This window comes from Amblyomma americanum, chromosome 5 (genome assembly GCF_052857255.1).
Source record: "Amblyomma americanum isolate KBUSLIRL-KWMA chromosome 5, ASM5285725v1, whole genome shotgun sequence".
In the NCBI taxonomy this organism is placed as follows: Eukaryota; Metazoa; Arthropoda; class Arachnida; order Ixodida; family Ixodidae; genus Amblyomma; species Amblyomma americanum.
In genome coordinates this window covers 161,143,002-161,160,854 of record NC_135501.1, presented here as the reverse complement: position 1 = coordinate 161,160,854, position 17,853 = coordinate 161,143,002, and the positions used below count along the sequence as shown (strand labels likewise).

Here is a 17,853-nt window from a genome sequence, read left to right as displayed (position 1 = left end):
TACTTCCTGTGGATGTGACGTCACATTGTTCCCGTGGGTATATTGACGTCCGCGCTATTTCGATGCAATTTTGACATTTTGACTATAATTAATAACTAATTACTCTACAGCCATCAAACGCGGCTCCTACAAGTTGTAGGTTCATTTTGTCCTCCTCTATCTGAAGAAATGATTGGTTCTCTCCTATCTTATTTATTTCCCGGGTTAACACCTGTGACACCCTCTGTTAACGGGCGGACGACAGTATGAGCCATTAAAGGCTTTACTGTGCTTTGCGCCATGGCGCTCTTTGGCCATAGAGGCGCTTGCGGCGTAAAAATTCACAATTAATGAATAAAGGCTTTTGACTGAATATAACCTTAAAGGAGTATATACACCTAAATTTTGAGTGCGCGTTTTCTTGTATGTAATGATGCGTTCTGAGGCTTCTGAGGCTTTGGCATGCCCGTATTTTTACTGGAAAGAGCAAATAATTTTTTATTATTTAATAATATTTTTATTATACATGAATTACCGCGTGGTATTTCCGTACCACCGCTAAATAATTTATAATCGGTTTTCTTTCTCGGGCTGTTTCGCTTTTGAAGAATGCCATGGCTGAAGGTGCATTGGGAAGAAACTTCTGGTAGTAAGTTACCATGCCAAGATACGACCTTAATTCTGCGAGGTTCCGCGGCACCTGCATCAGAAGAATGGCCTCCACGTTTTCCGACTTTGGTTGCCGTCCCTGAGCACTAATTCGATGTCCCAGGAAATCCACCTGCACTCGACGGACTTGTACTTGTCCGCATTCAAGCGCACGCAGTTTTCCCGGAACCGCTTGCAACACTTTGTGCAATGTGGTGCAGTCATTGTGTTTCTCTGCGATGATGACGTCGTCTAGTAGACCTGAACCCTAGGAAGTGGTTGCAAGATGATCTCCATGCGGCGTTGTAACACTGCTGGCGCGGAAGCCCCTCCAAATGGCAGGCGAGTGAAGCTGAACAGTCCCTTATGCGTGTCTATGGTCGTAAGTAGCATGGCTTCCTCGTCTAACGGTAGCTGATCGTAAGGCTCCAGCAAATCTATAGTGGTGAAAACCTGACCACCGTTCAACGTTGCCAGGATATCATCTACCGTGGGCAGCGGATACTGCTTACCGTGACAAGCTTTGTTTATTGTGAGTTTAAAATCACCGCAGAGGCGAATGTGGCCGTTACGCTTTAATACCGGCACCACCGGTGTGGCCCACTAAGAATGAAGCATAGGGACAATAATGCCCGCGGCCAAAAGGCGCTCAAGTTCAGCGTCTACCCTTGGACGAAGGGTGTGCGGAACTTTGCGGGCTTTCAAGAATTTCGGTACCATGTTGTCCCGCATCTCAAAGTGTACCGGCTGTGTACTGATATCTAGGCCTGGCACGAACACGTCAGGGAATTCTGTTAACAAACAGTGCACGCTAACATCGACCGTCCCGACGAAAGGCCCGCGCTCATCTGTCGTGGTCACGTTGATTACTGGCGCCTCCAGCATTCTGAGCGCCTGGATCAGGTCGCGTCCGCACAGGTTGGGGCCAGAGCAACCGAGGGCTGTCAGTGATCCGTCCTTCGACCGGTTTCCGCACGAAACCTTGAGCTTGAGTTGTCCCTGAACGGGAAGCCTTCCCAGGAAGCAAGTCAGTTTCTATGGTGAGTCACACAGCTTGGGCCACACTGTCTTGTTTTGCTCATAGGTGGGCCATGTGATGACCGACATTGGTAACTCAGTATCGATCTGCATGTGCAATGGCACGCACCCACAATTCAATGTGCGTGCAATGGGCTGAGTGATGCCGACGTGGATGACATGCCTGTCCTCTGCTTCCAACGCAAATATACCGTCTGTGCCCACAGATGTGCTTTCCTCCCGAGACGATAGGGTATTTACCTGACGCGACAGACTTGGTGGCCCCTCAATGAACTCTCTCTCGACGGAAACAGGCTCGGGCGATATGGCAGCGCTGTTGGCATTTGAAGCATGTTGCCGAACGGAACCGGCCGTCCTCTGGTTCGTGTACTTCGCTCCGCAGAGGTTGCACGAAATAATCCATGGTCGGTTTCTTGGGCGACACGACTGTCGTCCCATCGCATGTACGCTTCAGTCAGCGGCGTGGCTCCTTATCTGCTGCCCGCTCGCTTCTAACATTTCGGCTGATAGCACGATTTCTTATGCTTCACTCCTCGTCAGCTACGGTATCGCAAGCAACTGTCGACGCACTCCTGGGCTTTGCAGCCCACAAACGATGCGATCCCGCAGCATTCGATCCAACGTTTTGTCAAAATTGCATGTGTCCGCTATTTGACGAATGACAACTATGAAATCTTTGATGGGTTCAACCGGAAGCTTGTCGCTTGTAAAGAACTTGTATGACTGTGCTATTTAGTTTAGCTGCGGCGAAAAGTGCTGCTGAAACAATGCTACCAGTAGGCGTAAGAAAGTTCGTTCACTTTGTCTGGCGCGCATCGACCACTAAGTAAATGCACGGTGTGGGTCGTCAGCGCTGCAACCAACAGGGCCCGCTTCTTGTCATCCGTGATGCCATGGCCTCCAAAGAAGGCCTTCAGTCGAGTTTGGTAAGCCAAGGCCACTTGTCGCTCGTCTCGTCAAACTTCGGCGGGCTGGCATATCCTCTCATGGTGGCGAAGGCTGCGGCGTACTATTAGGGCGGTCCGTTGTCATCCCATCCTCTTTGCCACTGAAGAATCCGCACCATACACAGCGGTGGCTAGGCCAAGAAAACTTTTATTCCTTTGATGCATGTTAATATAGGCGTTGTCCGAAACAGTTAGAGGAGGAGTGTGAAGAGAAGGACACCGGTGATAACTGTTGCCGTAAGCTGGCGTGACGTCATTCCGATGTACCGAATTTCAACAGCGGAATGAGGCCTGTGACGTCAACGTGTACTTACAGGTCACGTGAGACATCAAAATCTGCAATATCATCGCTGCTTCCTCATTCGTTGCCATTCCAGTTGTTGAAGAAGGCTGGCTTCAGGACTGCAGTAAATTAAAGCAATTAAGCAGCGAATAAATAAACGTTTTTTCATGCCTCATGTGACACAAAAGCACTCAGACGTCACGGCCATCGCTCGGCTGTTCAAACCGAAACAGCATGGCAGAAAAAATTCGATTATAAATAATTTTGCGGCCTTCGGCGATTATCACATGGTGATTCATGTGTAGTAGTGTCTTCCACCTCATTATAAAGAGAAAACATGCCATCAAAATTACATGTCTATACCACTTTATTTATACTGACTGCCGAAGTTCAGTAAAATAAATGCTAGTAAAAAAATAAAAGTGCAAGAAATGCAATGACGAAAAAACACGGAGTGCTTTGTCTGTGTCTTTTCGGCCCCGTTTTCACTGCGATGTTATTTTTCCCATCACAGATGCCCAAGTTGTCCGAATAATTTTCTTTTTGATAATAAAAACCCCTTTAGCAGTAGTCCAGGTCTCAGCGTAGTCTTTGCCTGCCACGCAGTATTTAGCTATATGCCCAGCTCCATGCTTTGTGTGGAAGCCGCCGAGTTCGATGTACCGGGATGTAGACTCCCAAGTCGTGCGCATTGGGGGGCCCTCGTGTGTCCCAGGTGGTGAAGTGGGGCTGGGGCAAACAGTATCTGCGTGTGCCCTTCTGGGGAATTATAGGGCCTCTTCAAATTGGGCTTCCCCTGTTGATTCGACATGGGCCCCATATCGGTATTGCTAGGGCTTCCTCGTGCCACGTTCCTACATACAGTCCACATCGATTCCTTTGGTACTTGAGAGAAGATGGAACATCAATGTGGACTGTATGCTCGAAAAATTTCTACTAGCTTAAATGGGGCTGCCCACACGAAACCGCTGCAGGTTCCATATAGGCCGCTGTTCGGGTGGAAAACGAGCGTGGTCAAATGCTGCCTGCGTTCGTCCCTTGTAGGGTAGCACAAATTCGGCTGCGCACACGAAAGCGCTGTAGGTCCAACATAGGCAGGGGTGCAAAAAGGGCGCGCCCACATATTCCCCACATTGGTTCCTTGTAGGACACTTGAGGACAGGTGGAGCATAAGTGTGGTCTCCGTGCGGTAAATACCTCGTTAAGCCTAATTGGGGCTGCACAACAAAAGCACTTAGATCTCGCATAGACCGTGCCGGGGCTGGAAAGCGGGTGTGCCTACAAGCTGCCCACTTGTTTTCGGTAGATGCAGCACAAATGCAGGCGCTGTGCGAGTAAAAATGCAGCAAGCCCTAATCGGGCAGGTGATGCATTGCTACAGGCGGACCTATACCGGCTACAGTGAGGCGTTACCCACCGGTGTGGCTCCATCGTGTAACCCATGCATTTTTTTTTTCAGTTCACAAATTTCTAAAATGAGGACTCAGTACTTACTTCTATAGATAATTTGTAATTTAATTCGCAACATCATTACTCGATTACTTTTAATTACATGTTTTTTGCTCTTGCACTCAACTAACTTGTACAAATAAATCAGACCATGTGCATGCATGGTGATACCCATTTACCAGGATACATTGGACTACCAGATACTCTCTAAATGCCATTGCAGTTCGAAACACAAACGTGGGTAGCCCGCATAGTACCCAACAATTAGGCGCGCTACCTGCGCAACGAGATGCACGGGCTCATTTTCGGCAGCCCGCATAGCCGATTTGCCTCCGCGCTGAAGAAACTTTCATTGGTCTACTTAGGTCAGGCAGACACTGAAAAAAAAATAGTGCATAATATTATGCCTTGAGGGTACAATAGGGCCGTTTGGTGCTGGATCTGGCCGTAAAGCATCTACATTGGCCCCTGTAGTTTAATTGGCAGCAGGCGGCGGCAATGTGATGCAGGCAGTGGGAATTCTCCTGTCTCTATTTTTCCTTGTTTGTTGTGTTCCCGTCATGTGTTTTAGTGAGGTCGTCCATGACGACCCTGCGAGTTGATCAATCAGCGCGGTGGTTTGTCTCTGCTTGCAGTGCGGACACCTACTACTTTCAGTCTATACCACTACCACTTTCAGTCAATACTCTAAAATAATAAATATGCTAATCACAAGTTCCAGCCCTGACAAGTGCTGACTTAAGCTGCGGTATTGTTCTGATCAACGATGAAGTGTTTGGTTAAGTGTGGAGAAGCCGAAAAGTATACCAGTGGTAGCCGTCTGACTGAATAGCGTTTTGTAGAGTTGGACTGTACTTTCCCAAAGTTTCTTGATCTAACTAAGCTCTGTTGTCTCCAATTTTCAGAGAAACCACTTTGCGCATTATGGGGCTTAGCCACGGCCCATGGAACCAACGAGCAGGTTTGCTTTGACGCAATGAAGAATAAATGTATGCATCCAGTCACTGATGCTTACACCTTAAGATCTCATTGCGGTGAGAGTGACAGGACGAATTGAAACACAAGCAACTAACCTTCAGAAACCGGGCAAGGGGATTTTCGTCACTCACGCAACTAATAAAAAAACGTGGCCAAAATATCGCTTTCGCTCTTTTCAATCAAATAATTATAAGAAAATAAGCAAACTGTTGTCATGCAATTATATTCGTTTTGAATATAGCCCGAAAGTTGTGCATGATACACACAGTAAGGAGAGCAGGATAGCAGATATTGAATGTAACGTGAAAGAAAAATTTCATAATGCCATCTGATTTTTCGATTACCACGCGTCACCATAATCGTCTGTGCCTTCAGACGTGAATCCGTAAAGTGTGAAGTGCATTTTCGTTAGACAGTGGACACAGCCTAGAATAATTTGTTTTGTAGATGAGTCTCGAAGAGTTGAAATCAAGTGACGTGAGTAGCGAAGAAGGGGAGAATCTGATTTGTAGTGTTAAAAAAGGTTCAGCGCCAACACGCAGACACAAGACGTTGTGAATTATATATGTGTTCTTCAGCCCAGTACAAGGACTACAATTTTAAAGCATAACTGGAGAGGAAACGTTCTAAAAAAAACATATTGCTGTCGGTACCCTCGCATTATGTCCCAACAGAACACTTGCGCCTTTATGTGCAGACACTGAGAATAATGCTCAGGCAGCTCACTAAGAGGTGACTCGTGTGGCCGTAGGACAATGTTGGGCCTGGTCACGCTGAGTTTTAGAATACGCCATGACATGAAGTCTAGAGGTGCTTGTAGTTGGGGAATACTAACCTTAATAATTATTATTCATTGTCTAACAAAACACATAAATTTGAATCGTGAAGCCCTCAAGGTTGCCGATGACAGGGGAAATAGAGAACTACTAAAAATAGACTGGTAAAGTTGTCTCTGGTGGTTGTTCGATGAATCAATGAATAACTTTTCAACAGAAGCCCAACTTCGTAATCCATTAGTATGAGTTGGTCCTCGCTCGTTACCACTACACTGCGTCAGCGCTTGCGGGGTCAAGAATGTCACCTCGGACGTTAGTCACGGAGTGCCACGATTTGATTGGCGTCGCTTTGCGGTCACTGTAGGCGCGCGCTTTTTGAATGGCGCGAGAAAGGACCAAAATCTGTCAACACAGCAGCGAGCGTAATCACGCTTTCGAAATTAAAAAAAGTCTTATGAATATTACAAACGTCCGGCTACAAGACGCTAATTGCAACTAGGCACCCATTGGTAATATAGTTAGAAAGGTAAGTAACAAATTTTAGTTCATGTGCTCTTTATTCAACATGATTTCATTGTTTTTTTTACCTCCGTCGAAATGGTATTCGTAATTGGCAGACAGCTTCCCTTTAAATCAAAAACCCTATTTAAAAAGAGTAGTGGCAGCGTTTTCTGAAATAGCCGATATAAGTAACTATTCATTCTCACGCAAAACTACCTCCAGCCAATCTGAACACCCCGCATTCGCGTATCCCTAAAATGCTGCAAACATGGCTCAGAGAGAGCATCATCCCAAATTCACCTACTTTTACAGTGCTTTTCTTCAATTGTTGAAACTCTTGCACAGTGTATCTAAGTCGCGTGTACCAAGTCATAACAGTATGATTGGAAGTTGCGGCGCCACATGTTATTTATTATGCATTTTCATGCCAAGTTCTTGCGTTAGTCGTTATCCGAGATGCAATTTCTTTCCAGCCAGCCATGCCTGAAGTAGACTGCTCACTGCAATTCGAAGTCACTCGAAACCAGTCGATTTTGTTAGAAATATAAGTATAAATACCACTGCAAACGCTGGAAAGACTGCTCACTGTTGGCCTACGCGCAGCTGGAGAGCAACTAGCGAGGCGTGCACATTGACATAACCGTCTGGTTAATACCCGTTTGCGAGTTGTGATAGCGGTTTCTTCTTAAATTTTCGTTTTTTTTTTAACTTCTTACCGTTAAGTAGCAGTGACGGCAGTCAGAAAGACAGCGCAAATGACTTTAAAAAGACTGCTTATTGGGCACACTTGCAGCCACAAAGATCTAAATGAATTCTGTGGCGGAGAAAGAAACATGCGCGCTCGGTGGTCGTCGAACAGTATGCCCCTCCGCTTTCAGGCACCCTGAATATAGAGCTGGCAACAAACTTTTGAGTGACGGCTAGCAAAGCAACCACGACTGACTGAACGACTCCGCCTGTGTGGGATCAATCGAGATAAATCTAGTCACATCTTGCATCACAGAGAGATAAAGCCGTGTGTCGGAAGCTCTGAAGAATGAACAAACATTAAAAAATTTTTCGTCATTACTCTCTCTACTCTACGCGCAAAATATGTAGAACCTCAGGTCGAGCACTGCGCCGCTGAAACGCTGTCACTCCATCGTGGTTACTTTGCAGTTAAGCTATTTAAGTCGACGAACGATTTTGTAAGGCCCGAAGTAGCGGCGCAAAAGCTTTTCACTCTGTGCTGGGCGGGGAATTGGGGTGTACATCCATACAAGGTCATCCGCCTTGAATTGGATCCGGTTGTCTTGGGCACAGATTGTAGCGTGGGGGGTCGGTGCGTTGTTGGTCTTTATTGCCCAGGCAGGCAAGGCGGTGTACTCCTTCCGCGCGTTGTAGGTAGGCGGCGACGTCGTGATTATCTTCTTCAGTGACGTTGGACAACATGACGTCGAGCGCGATCATGGCCTCCCTGCTATGGACGAGCCTAAAAGCGCCATCTGGGTGGTCTCTTGCACGGTAGTGTTGTTGGCGAAGACGACTAAGGTAAGATGACGTCCCAAGTCTTGTGTTCAGCATCGACATAAGTTGCAAACATGTCTCTTGTGGTCTTGTTCAGGCGCTCAGTAAGGCCGCTGGTCTGCGGATGGTACACAGTTGTTTTCCGGTGGCTTGCATGACAGTAGCCCACGAATGGCTTGCGTCAGTGCCACTGTGAAAGCTATTCCTGCGTCCGCGATGAGCACTTTGGGGATGCCGTGTTGCAGTAGCATGGAGTTCACAAAAAAGTTGGCGACTTCTGGCAGTGTTCCGTCCGGCTGAGCTTTCACCTTGGCGTAGCAGGTAATGTAGTCGGTGGTTGCGGTGATACACTTGTTTCTAGATGTTGACTTAGAGGAAAAGGCCAAGCAGGTCAATGCCGATCTCACGGAAGTTCCTTGACGGTGGTTCAATGTGCTTCAGGAATCCTGCTGGTCGGGTGCTTGGCGTCATTCATCGCTGACAATCTCGGCATGTTTTCACATAACGCGCGATATCAGTAGACAGTTGTGGCCAGTAATACTTGTCTTCAATGCAGCGGAGGGTGCGAAAAAAAACTTGAGATGGGCAGCCATTGGTTTTTCATGTGAAGCCACCACGATATCTTCTCGTAAGCTGTTAGGAAAGATGAGGAGGTACGCGGTCTTGTTGGGGTTGAAGTTGTTTTTCTTGAAGGGGTCATTTTGTACACCAAGAATAGATAAATCACGCTTGAATGTTGGCTAGCGCTGAAGAAGCCTTCTGTTCCGGATACTGGACGAGGCGCTGTAGGTTGTAGTCCGAGCGTTGGTGTTGCGCTAAGTCGGCGGTATTCATCGGCCCAAAAAATGCGTTCTCATCGTCGTCTTCAGATGGCTTGTGGACAGGGGTTAGAGATAGAGAGTCTGCATCGTTGAGCTCGCTGCAAGATTTGTAGACGATCGTGATGTCGAGGAGGAGAACAAGGGAGAAAAGCTGTATTAAAAATAAGGAGAGTAGTGCGAGCTATTGGGTGAGGTCCTCATTCCAGGGCTCCAATGGATTGAGGTGCCCTCGGACCTGTTGTATTAGTGCTCGTTGGTTTTCCTGGTTATCGCTGGCCAGCAGCGCCTCCCATCGCTCGAAAGACGCGTTTTTCACATGCAGAGTGTTCGGTTTGGACCCTCATCCCCAGGAAATCTGGAAGAGTGTAGAGCGGGCCTGGCACCAGAGACGTGCGTCGGTGTATAATGTCGGGTTTATGAGATGAAGTCTATGGAGATTTGGAAATGTGTTCTTCTTTATCTGTCGTTAAGAGAGGGCATATGGGGTGTCTGACTTCTTATGAGGAGGGGGGCAGTGTTTCCTTTCAATGCGCTGAAACTCGAGGCGTTTGTTACGCCTCGAAGGTAGAGTGGCAAAAACAGGCATGGAGTGGGTGGCCCCACTCGGTTGATAATATCTCGAGCTAAAGCATGTGCCCTCTCGTTTCCCCCAGTTTCTCATGGCCTGGGGTCCAGGTGATTTGGTGGCGCTTGGTGAGGGGTGTAGTGCCCATGAGCCGGCTGACTTGCTTGGGAACTCGGCCTCTCAGGAAGTTTCGACACGCGTGTTGCGAGTCTGTTATCACATGAGCGCTTTGGCATTGGTACTCGTAATCTCTACTGGCAATGGCCACGGCGGTGGTATTCGATGCAGCTTGTGTTCCAGCTCTTTCAGAAGCAGTAAATGAGTGGACATGCTGCAGGCCACAGCCGCCACTGCGTACTTGTCATGATCCGGGTATGCTGTGGCGTCCACATAAACCACGTTCGAGGAATTGCCTAGGCGTCGGCGTAGGTAAGATATTCGCTCTCGTGCTATGTGAACGTCTTTAAGTGTATGTTTCGGTATCGGAGCCACGCTGATATATTTCCTGTGTTGTTTTTCTAGGAAGGATTGAGTACCAGTGTGCCGATGTTCGCAACTGTGTCTATTCGGCGTAGGAGAGCTTGTCCAGCTTGCGTGTTCTGAGGTCCTAATGTATTACATGCACGGATGGCTTCTGTTTATTCCGTAAAGGTGGTGAAGATTCCTTGGGCGGTCAGACGCTCCGTCGAGGTGTTTTAGGAATGTTAAGGGCCGTCTTGTGTACCCCCTTTATGATAGTGTCAACTTGCTGCTCCGCTCCTGTTGTTAGCGTGTGAAAGGGTAGTCCTTATGTGATTTGGCAAAGTACTAGTGCTTGCACCATCCGAAGAGTGTCTTGTTCTCGAATTCCTTGGCGATGCTTGGTAATGCTGCTGATCATGCGAGCTATCTGGTTTTGCGGTGATTTTGAGAATCTGGATGATATAGGTGACACGGAGGTTACTTTGTATCCAAAGACCAAGAATGCGGCTTCTTGAAGAAGTTTTCAGCGCTACATAAACGACGACACAGAACGAAGTACACGGGACGGCGCTCACTCCAACTGTCTCTAATGACGCAGACACATTCTACATTCATACAGATGATGCAGGTGAGCTTTCACGGCGAGGTAGCTAGACTGTACAAAGTAGTGTTCCCTAACCACTTATTGATAGCGATGACCGAGACACTCTTGCAGAAAATGGAAGGAAGACCGAGGAAACAAGGAGAAAACAACGTAGCAGCGCCAAGCCAGTGGGGATCTCCTGCACTTATTAGGTGTCCCACAACTTCAAAAGGTTTAGCAACAAGTACGGCATGCCGCTGGTCTTCTTTGAGCCAAGTAAATTGGCCAAGATGTGCCCCAAGGACAGCAGTTGCTGCCCTGACAGTTCCGGCTGCGGGAAGAAGCACACAAAGCCGTGCGTGCTGTGTGTCACGGGTGTGGTATATGAAATCACCCTGAAAGGGACTATGCAATGAATTAAAAGTCGCTTGTAAATTCTTTCAATGCTTAGAAATGATGCTAAGGAGCATTTAATATGGGGAAGAAAATATGAAGAAAAACCAGTAGTTGTGTGGCAGAATTGTAAGCGCAGGTGACGAAAGGTAGAATGCGGTCCCAGTTTTAGTGATGAGATGAAATGTACTTGGCCACCATGTCGCCGAGGGTCTGGTCAAAGCGCTCGGTTATGAAGGATTCAGTCGCTTGAATAAATCGACGACATCCTCGATATAGCTTGTGGAATTCTTGCCGCTCTTCTGGGCACGACTGCGGAACCGTTGTTCGGCGCGAAATTTTCGGACAGCGGGGTGGCCGAAGACATCAAACAGGCTTGTTTTGAGGGTCGCCCAGGTAGAAAAATTGAATTCGTGGTTGGGAAACCACAAGTTGTGGATGCCGGTCAGATAAAAGATGATGTTCGTGAGGTTAACGACGTCATCCACTTTGTTGTAGGCGCTCACGCGTTCGTAGGAGGCGAGCCAATCTTATACGCCGTTATCGTCCGTGCCAATGAAGATCGCAGGGTCGAGCTGAGGCACGGTACCGGAACAGTCGACGGCGGCAGGAAAAGTTAGGTCAAGCTGGGTCGGGATGTCAGTCATCGTGGTAGAGCTTCGTAAGGGGCGGAGATCGTCTGGTCCGTAGGTCCGTAAGGTCCGTAGCTCCAGGGTGGGAACAGGCAGCATCTCCACTATGTGTAAGACGCAAATCAGACATGAAATGTGGACGGCCGCAATTTTTGTTAGCACAGCGCAGCTCAGGAGCCAAGTGTCAGTGACCGCCAAACTGAACTTCGTCAGCCTCGTCTTCCGTCTGCATTTTCTCTTTCGTCAGCACAGGCCGCTGGGGCTTCAAAGCCCAATTGTCTGTCTTACAGCCCTTTTAAGATAGTTCTCGCTCTGCATAGTCTTGATGGCGTAATGAGTTGGCTTCCTGTAGTGCGGATTTGTGGGCCTCCCAAGCCCTAGCGAGTACCCTGAGTTGCACTTCCCATTCTTACCGAATAATCGGCTGCTTTGTCAGATAGAGCGGTAACTTTCCGTCCGGTGATAGTCACTTCCATGTCAAATGGGCGGGTCATTGCGTTGTACTTCTTCCTTGGCGCCACGTCACCGCTTCGTCAGTCATGTGATTTGTGGGTAGGGCATGACGTCGGGGCATTTCTGTGTGGTGGCCTCATTCCGAAGTCATATCGTTTCGTGGTCGAGCTGCTCTTTGGAATGCGGCGTTGGCGTACTTGGGTGGAATTTCCATATGGCATGATCGCTGGAAAATTTTCGTCGATTCGTCGGCAAGTAACTTGACCTCCACAGGTTGCTTTTTTTAGTTTCCTCTTCGGGGGCCTGGAGACCTTTCGTAGAAGTTCGCCGCGTAGATACTACGTGGCGATGTGACCCGTGCGACTTACCGCGATGGTGACCGAGGAGGTCTGGATACGTGCTCTTTTTGATTCTAGTAGTTGTCAGTCTCTCGTAATCGTTGGCCAGGACGAGGTCTTAGTGCTTCGAATGGGAATCCTCGGAGGCCCGTTCGTCGATATGGGCAGTGACGTTGGATGTACCCAGGTTCACTGCAGTGGAAGCATAGGCAGTGGCGCAGGTGCAATCGTCGGCCTTGCTTAACGTGGTCGACCGTCCCAGGGTCGAGTGGGTTATTGGCCGTCGTCGTGAAGATGGTTCATTTGGCTTGGAGCTGGTACGAATGGGTAGTCTTGGGTGCATAGCGCGTTGGCATAGGTAATCGCCTGGGGCACTTCATTTGGCCTCCTCATCGTTTGGGGTACGTGTAAGGCCTGCGAACTTCTTGACGAATCGCGTCCGTAAGTGGCGCAACCTGGGGGTGGCGAAGAAGATGGCCAGATTCGGCAGAGCTCGTCCCGGACGATCTTCCGAAATATGTCCTGTAGGGTGTGATTGCTGGTGGCTGAGGTGTCTTCATGGTTCATAGAGAAGGCTGGTGGAGTCCGGTCGTTTCCGAGCTCCAATGTTAAAGGTCATCTTGATTGTAGGCACTGCGGTTGTGAACTCGGCGACGGTCTTAGGTGGGTTTCATATACACCCAGCGAAAATTTCTTCTCTGATAACCAGCATCAAGAAACGCATCGTCTTCTCGGTCATGTTAGGGTCTGCGCGCCAAAATAGAAAGAATACCTTTCGACGTGCGCAATGACCATCTCCTTTGGCAATTGAATGCGTTTCTCGAGAAGTACTTCGGATTTTTCTTTGCTGTTAATGCTTCAGAAGGTTCTCACTTGTTTCTTAAATTGTATCCACGTTCGCAGGGAAGCGTTGTGATTCTAGTACCAGGATTTGGCTGGGCCATTCAGGACGAAAAAGACGTGCAGTAGTTTACCTTAATCGCCCCATTGGTTGAATGTCGCCACAAGCTCAAAGCGGTTCAATCATTCCTCGGCGTCCTCCTAACATAAAGCACAAAACACAGGAAGGTGTCGTGGCTGTTCTAGAACAAGCGGTGATGATCCAACGTCGCTTTTTATCTTTGGTAGCACTGCAGGTCCAGGGTGCAGCACCTCCCCCAGATGCCGCGTAATAGAGACGGCAGTCAGAAAGACAGCGTAAAGGGCTGCTAAAATTAACTGCTAATGCGGCAGATCTGCGTACACAAAGAACTGAATGGCTAGGTGGCGCAGAAAGCAACAACCGTGCTCGGCGGTCGTCGAAAAAAAAGCCCGCCGTTCTCGGCCACGCTTAATTTAAAGGTGACAATAACATTTTCGGTCACGGCGCGCAAAGTAACTGTGGACCAATACTGAATGGGTTCCGCTTAGGTGCGATCACTCGAGATAAGTCTGGTCGCATCGTTCGTTACAAACAGCAATAAATCTTTGTTTTGGCAGCTTTGAGGAATTAACAAACGAACGTCAAAAAGCTTTGAATCCTTATTGTCGAATTTTAAGCTCTAAATTCGCACTCTTACGCCCTCAGCAGGCCACAGAAGCGTCCTCAAGGCTTCCAAAGTCACCTCGTTTCTTGTGTTCAGTGCCACTCGGCATTGAAATCAAATATGCCCATAAATATGTTGTCGGCGCAACACGGATAACTCGATTGTTCGTAAAACTGTACGATTGAAGGAAGGCGATGACCTCAGGATTGCAGACAAACTGTGCCCTTGCTAGCAACCTCCGAACATTCACCGTAATGCCGTATAGCGCATAAAACTCGCACCAAAATGTATTACCAGTCTCTTTTCCTGAAACAGCCCGAGACTGGAATGACCTCTCATCTGAAATGGCTGCCACCACAAACTTCAATCACGTCCAAAACCGCCGTCTAAGATTTGTACTCATGTTATTACCTGTTTATTTGCCAACCCATCATGTAATGTCTGTTGTGGGTCTTTGAGAAATAAATAAATAAATAATAAACTACAGATATGGAAGCACCACCTCAAACGATCACATGCGTAAAACCAGATTGAGCAATGGCTACAATAATGTGTGCGAGAGAAAGACACGAACTTTCATAGTTAGACGGACACGTAGCTCGTGCCTCGTGAACTGCAGCGTTTACTTTCCTGCCTCGTTTGAGAGGACTCATCGGTGAATGGGCGAGAAGCGGCGACAAGGAGAACGCTAGCAACATAACGGGAAGGCCCGATGATCAGAAGACTCTGGTGGTGGCTACGGCAGAAAATGGGACTTGGTTTCTGAATAATCGACCTCCGGCGGTACAGGGACGGCATCGGCATCGGCATCGGCAGTGGCTTGCAACGTGTTCGCGGATGCTGCAGAGAAAGAAAATTGGATGGTTTTCCAATGTGTGCCTTGTAGCGCAAGGCGGGCGCCCCTGGCGTGCAAATGGAATGCGTGGCGAGCGCATCACGGGCGAAGCATACACATGCTCTGGGGGGCGGGGGGGGGTGCAGGGGGGGGGCGCACGGTGAGCTACCGCTTACGCAAATCTGTGAGGCGCCTTCAGAACTTGGTGCGTCGTGGAGGCGTCTGCGCAACAGAGAGGCGCACCAGCGACAGAAGGTGCAGCTAGGATGGTATCAACCGGCGGCAATAGGGCAGTGACCGGAGCTGATGGAATGCCCGGAAAGCGCAGCTTCGAAGATCTACTGTTGAATTTTATGCCTTAGCTGAAAAGAAAAAAAATAATGCTTACTCCACTGCACAGGGCAGCAGAAAAAGCTGACGGCCGATCTCCTCACGCTCAGGCTACTTGATTTCACGCTGAAAAGACACAGCGCTCGCAGCCCGTGTCAAGTCTTGTGTGCAATGCTTCAGCCGGTCGGCGAAGCAAAACATTCCGCTTGCGCAGCGAACTGCGCCAAAGATCGGAGACGGTGCGATGGTAGTCAGACATTTTGGGAGGAGTATAAATCCCCTTCAAGACGTGCCAGATTATCTTCATCTACCACTGCCGGATTGATGCGCGCGTTCAGGTCCAAGACATCCTCAGTGTAATTCTTGAAGCTTTCACCGGCCTGTCCGCTCGTGGTCACATAATTTGCTCAGCACGTTCTTTTCAGACGTCGTGTAAGCAAAAGGCCACAGCCAAAATTGTCTTGAAGGTATGCCAGGCGGTACCAGATATATCTTGAATGTCGTCAGTAGAAGACGGTGTTATTGAGCGGAAGACCCCGCATTCAACATGACGTGCCGGATAACCCATTCGTTGGCCGACAACCAGTTTTCAACATCTCCCTTTCTACTACCTATAAAAATGGCAAAGTTCTGGTGTCTCAAGGTGCAGTGCAAGAAGCTGCGGAAAGCAGGGTAGGGGCGACTGGCTTGGCTGAGCTATTGGGGCAGGTTCCGTGCAATTTCCGGGTACGATAGAGATGTAGAGGCTGAGGATTTTTTATTATATTGATTTCGCGTTTGTTGTTCCGCCACATTTTGATACTGGCTGACAATCAGTTATTGCCCTTTTCTTGTTTTGTTTTTTGTTCTGTTGTCCATGGTAAATGTTCCTTCTTGTAAATTCATATTAGAATTTTTACCCCTCCTTCTAATATCGTGAGGAAGGCCTTTGGGTGTATCTTGAAATAAATATATGAACAAACAAGCGTCCGAGAATTGGAGAGGTGATTTCTTGACCGGGCACGGCAACCAACAAAGGCAACACATAGGGCGCAGCACGGCAGAGCAGCAAGCCGTAGGCAACATCTCTTTCAGCACGATAGTCGCGACTTGGCCACCAGTTAAGGCGACGAATTACTCTAGTGGTAAGCGGTGTTTATATCATTTCTTACAAATTTTACAAATTATTGCGCCTCTCAGCCACAATGACATTAAAAAAAAGAGCGTTCATTTTCAATAGGCACCACCTAATGCCTTGCTGTTCTGCTGGAGGAAAAAATGTGCGGCATCTACACGACCACAGAATAAAGGTGGTTGAGTTTAACGTCAGTGTTAGCCTGTTTATTTTAGGCGTCGTGGTCGATAATGAACCAATATATCATCAACAACAAATATATTTTTCTCAATATACATTAGGCCATCACACGCAAGCTGTTTCATTTAGTCGAGAAATAAAATGCCGTAATGATTCGCAGAGTAGTATTTGCGAGTCTTTCTAATTTAAAAGGTAACAAAGTTTAGAATTGAGATAAAGGTGGCTTATACTTATTTGTAAAAAGCAGACAGTTTCCAGTATTATAACTGGTTTTCCTATTCTCTTACAATACCCAAACGTCATCTTCAACTTTATCAGAAAAATAACAAAAAAATTGTGTTTTGTGGTTGCCCGGTGTTCCCTTCTGCAAGGGAAGAGCCTTAACGCGTGTACACAATTCATTTGCACATAAGCCCACACGAAAGAAATTTAGAAGCAAGCGCTTAAAATGCAGGTAACTGTGCCATTTAAAAACGGGAGTAATAATTGGGTTTATGGGGAAAGGAAATAGTGCAGTATCTGTCTCATATCGGCGGACACCTGAACCGCGCCGTAAGGAAATGGATAAAGGATGGAGTGAAAGTGTAAATTGAGCGTGTTATTAAAGCAGCCATGGCTGCTTTCATAACACGCAGTGACTGAGGGCAGCAGTGAATGGGGACGCAGTGACTGGGAGCGCAGCAACATTTAATTCACAAGGCAACAGTGAACAAGCTCACAGTTCGTGGTCTTTCTGGAAAAGCAGACGGTCCGTCGGTGGCGCGCACCCCGAGAAGTGCGTGACGAAGGCTGTACCCGCTAGGAACGAACTAAAGCTACTAGCGGTTTGTCTCTCTTTAAAACAACTGATGGAACAATGAGTTACAGCTCAGATCATTGACTCTAGTGAACAAACAAATGCGACATATATTTTACATAGAAAGTGGAGACCACCTGCACATCCTGCTCTTACAGAGCTTGGCGGACCTGTTGGAACCGATGAAGAGTCGCAAATAACAAAAAAAAACGCTATGGAGTAACGTCTCTCGTGCAGATGATTTACAGCCAATATAGAAACACACCGTTGAAACAACAATACAGACACCTTTGCCTGCGTTCAGCTTAGACTCGCATGATGTTAGGAAAAGTTTAGGAACGCCAAAACATATTTTGAGGCTCCGGCCTTATTTGGAGTGCATTTTATAAGAGGAAAACCAACCGACAAATCCTTAACTTATAAGCATGTGTTTATCTTCCTTGAGTTACTTCTTTTGAGGAAACATACGGAACGATTATAACACAACGCACTCATGTTGGTGTACAAAGCTACACGGGCGTTAAGTATGTTCAAGAACACAAGGTGTTCGCAGAAGTTTATTATGCAGTGTTTTGGAACAAGCATGAATACCGCCACTTTTGTAGCATTAAACGAAAGAATAAGCGTACAGTGTAAACATACTGTAAATTCGAATTACAGGTTGTGGTGTTTTACCACGTGTCGACCACCTTAACACTTCGTATCAGAGGACTCAGGCAC

At 47.7% G+C, this 17,853-nt stretch overlaps 1 pseudogene; it reads right to left on the bottom strand.

Annotated features, from left to right (window-relative positions):
• Positions 1-1,230: 1,230 nt before the first annotated feature.
• Positions 1,231-2,653, bottom strand: LOC144133669 (uncharacterized; annotated as a pseudogene).
• Between the last annotated feature and the right edge of the window lie 15,200 nt (positions 2,654-17,853).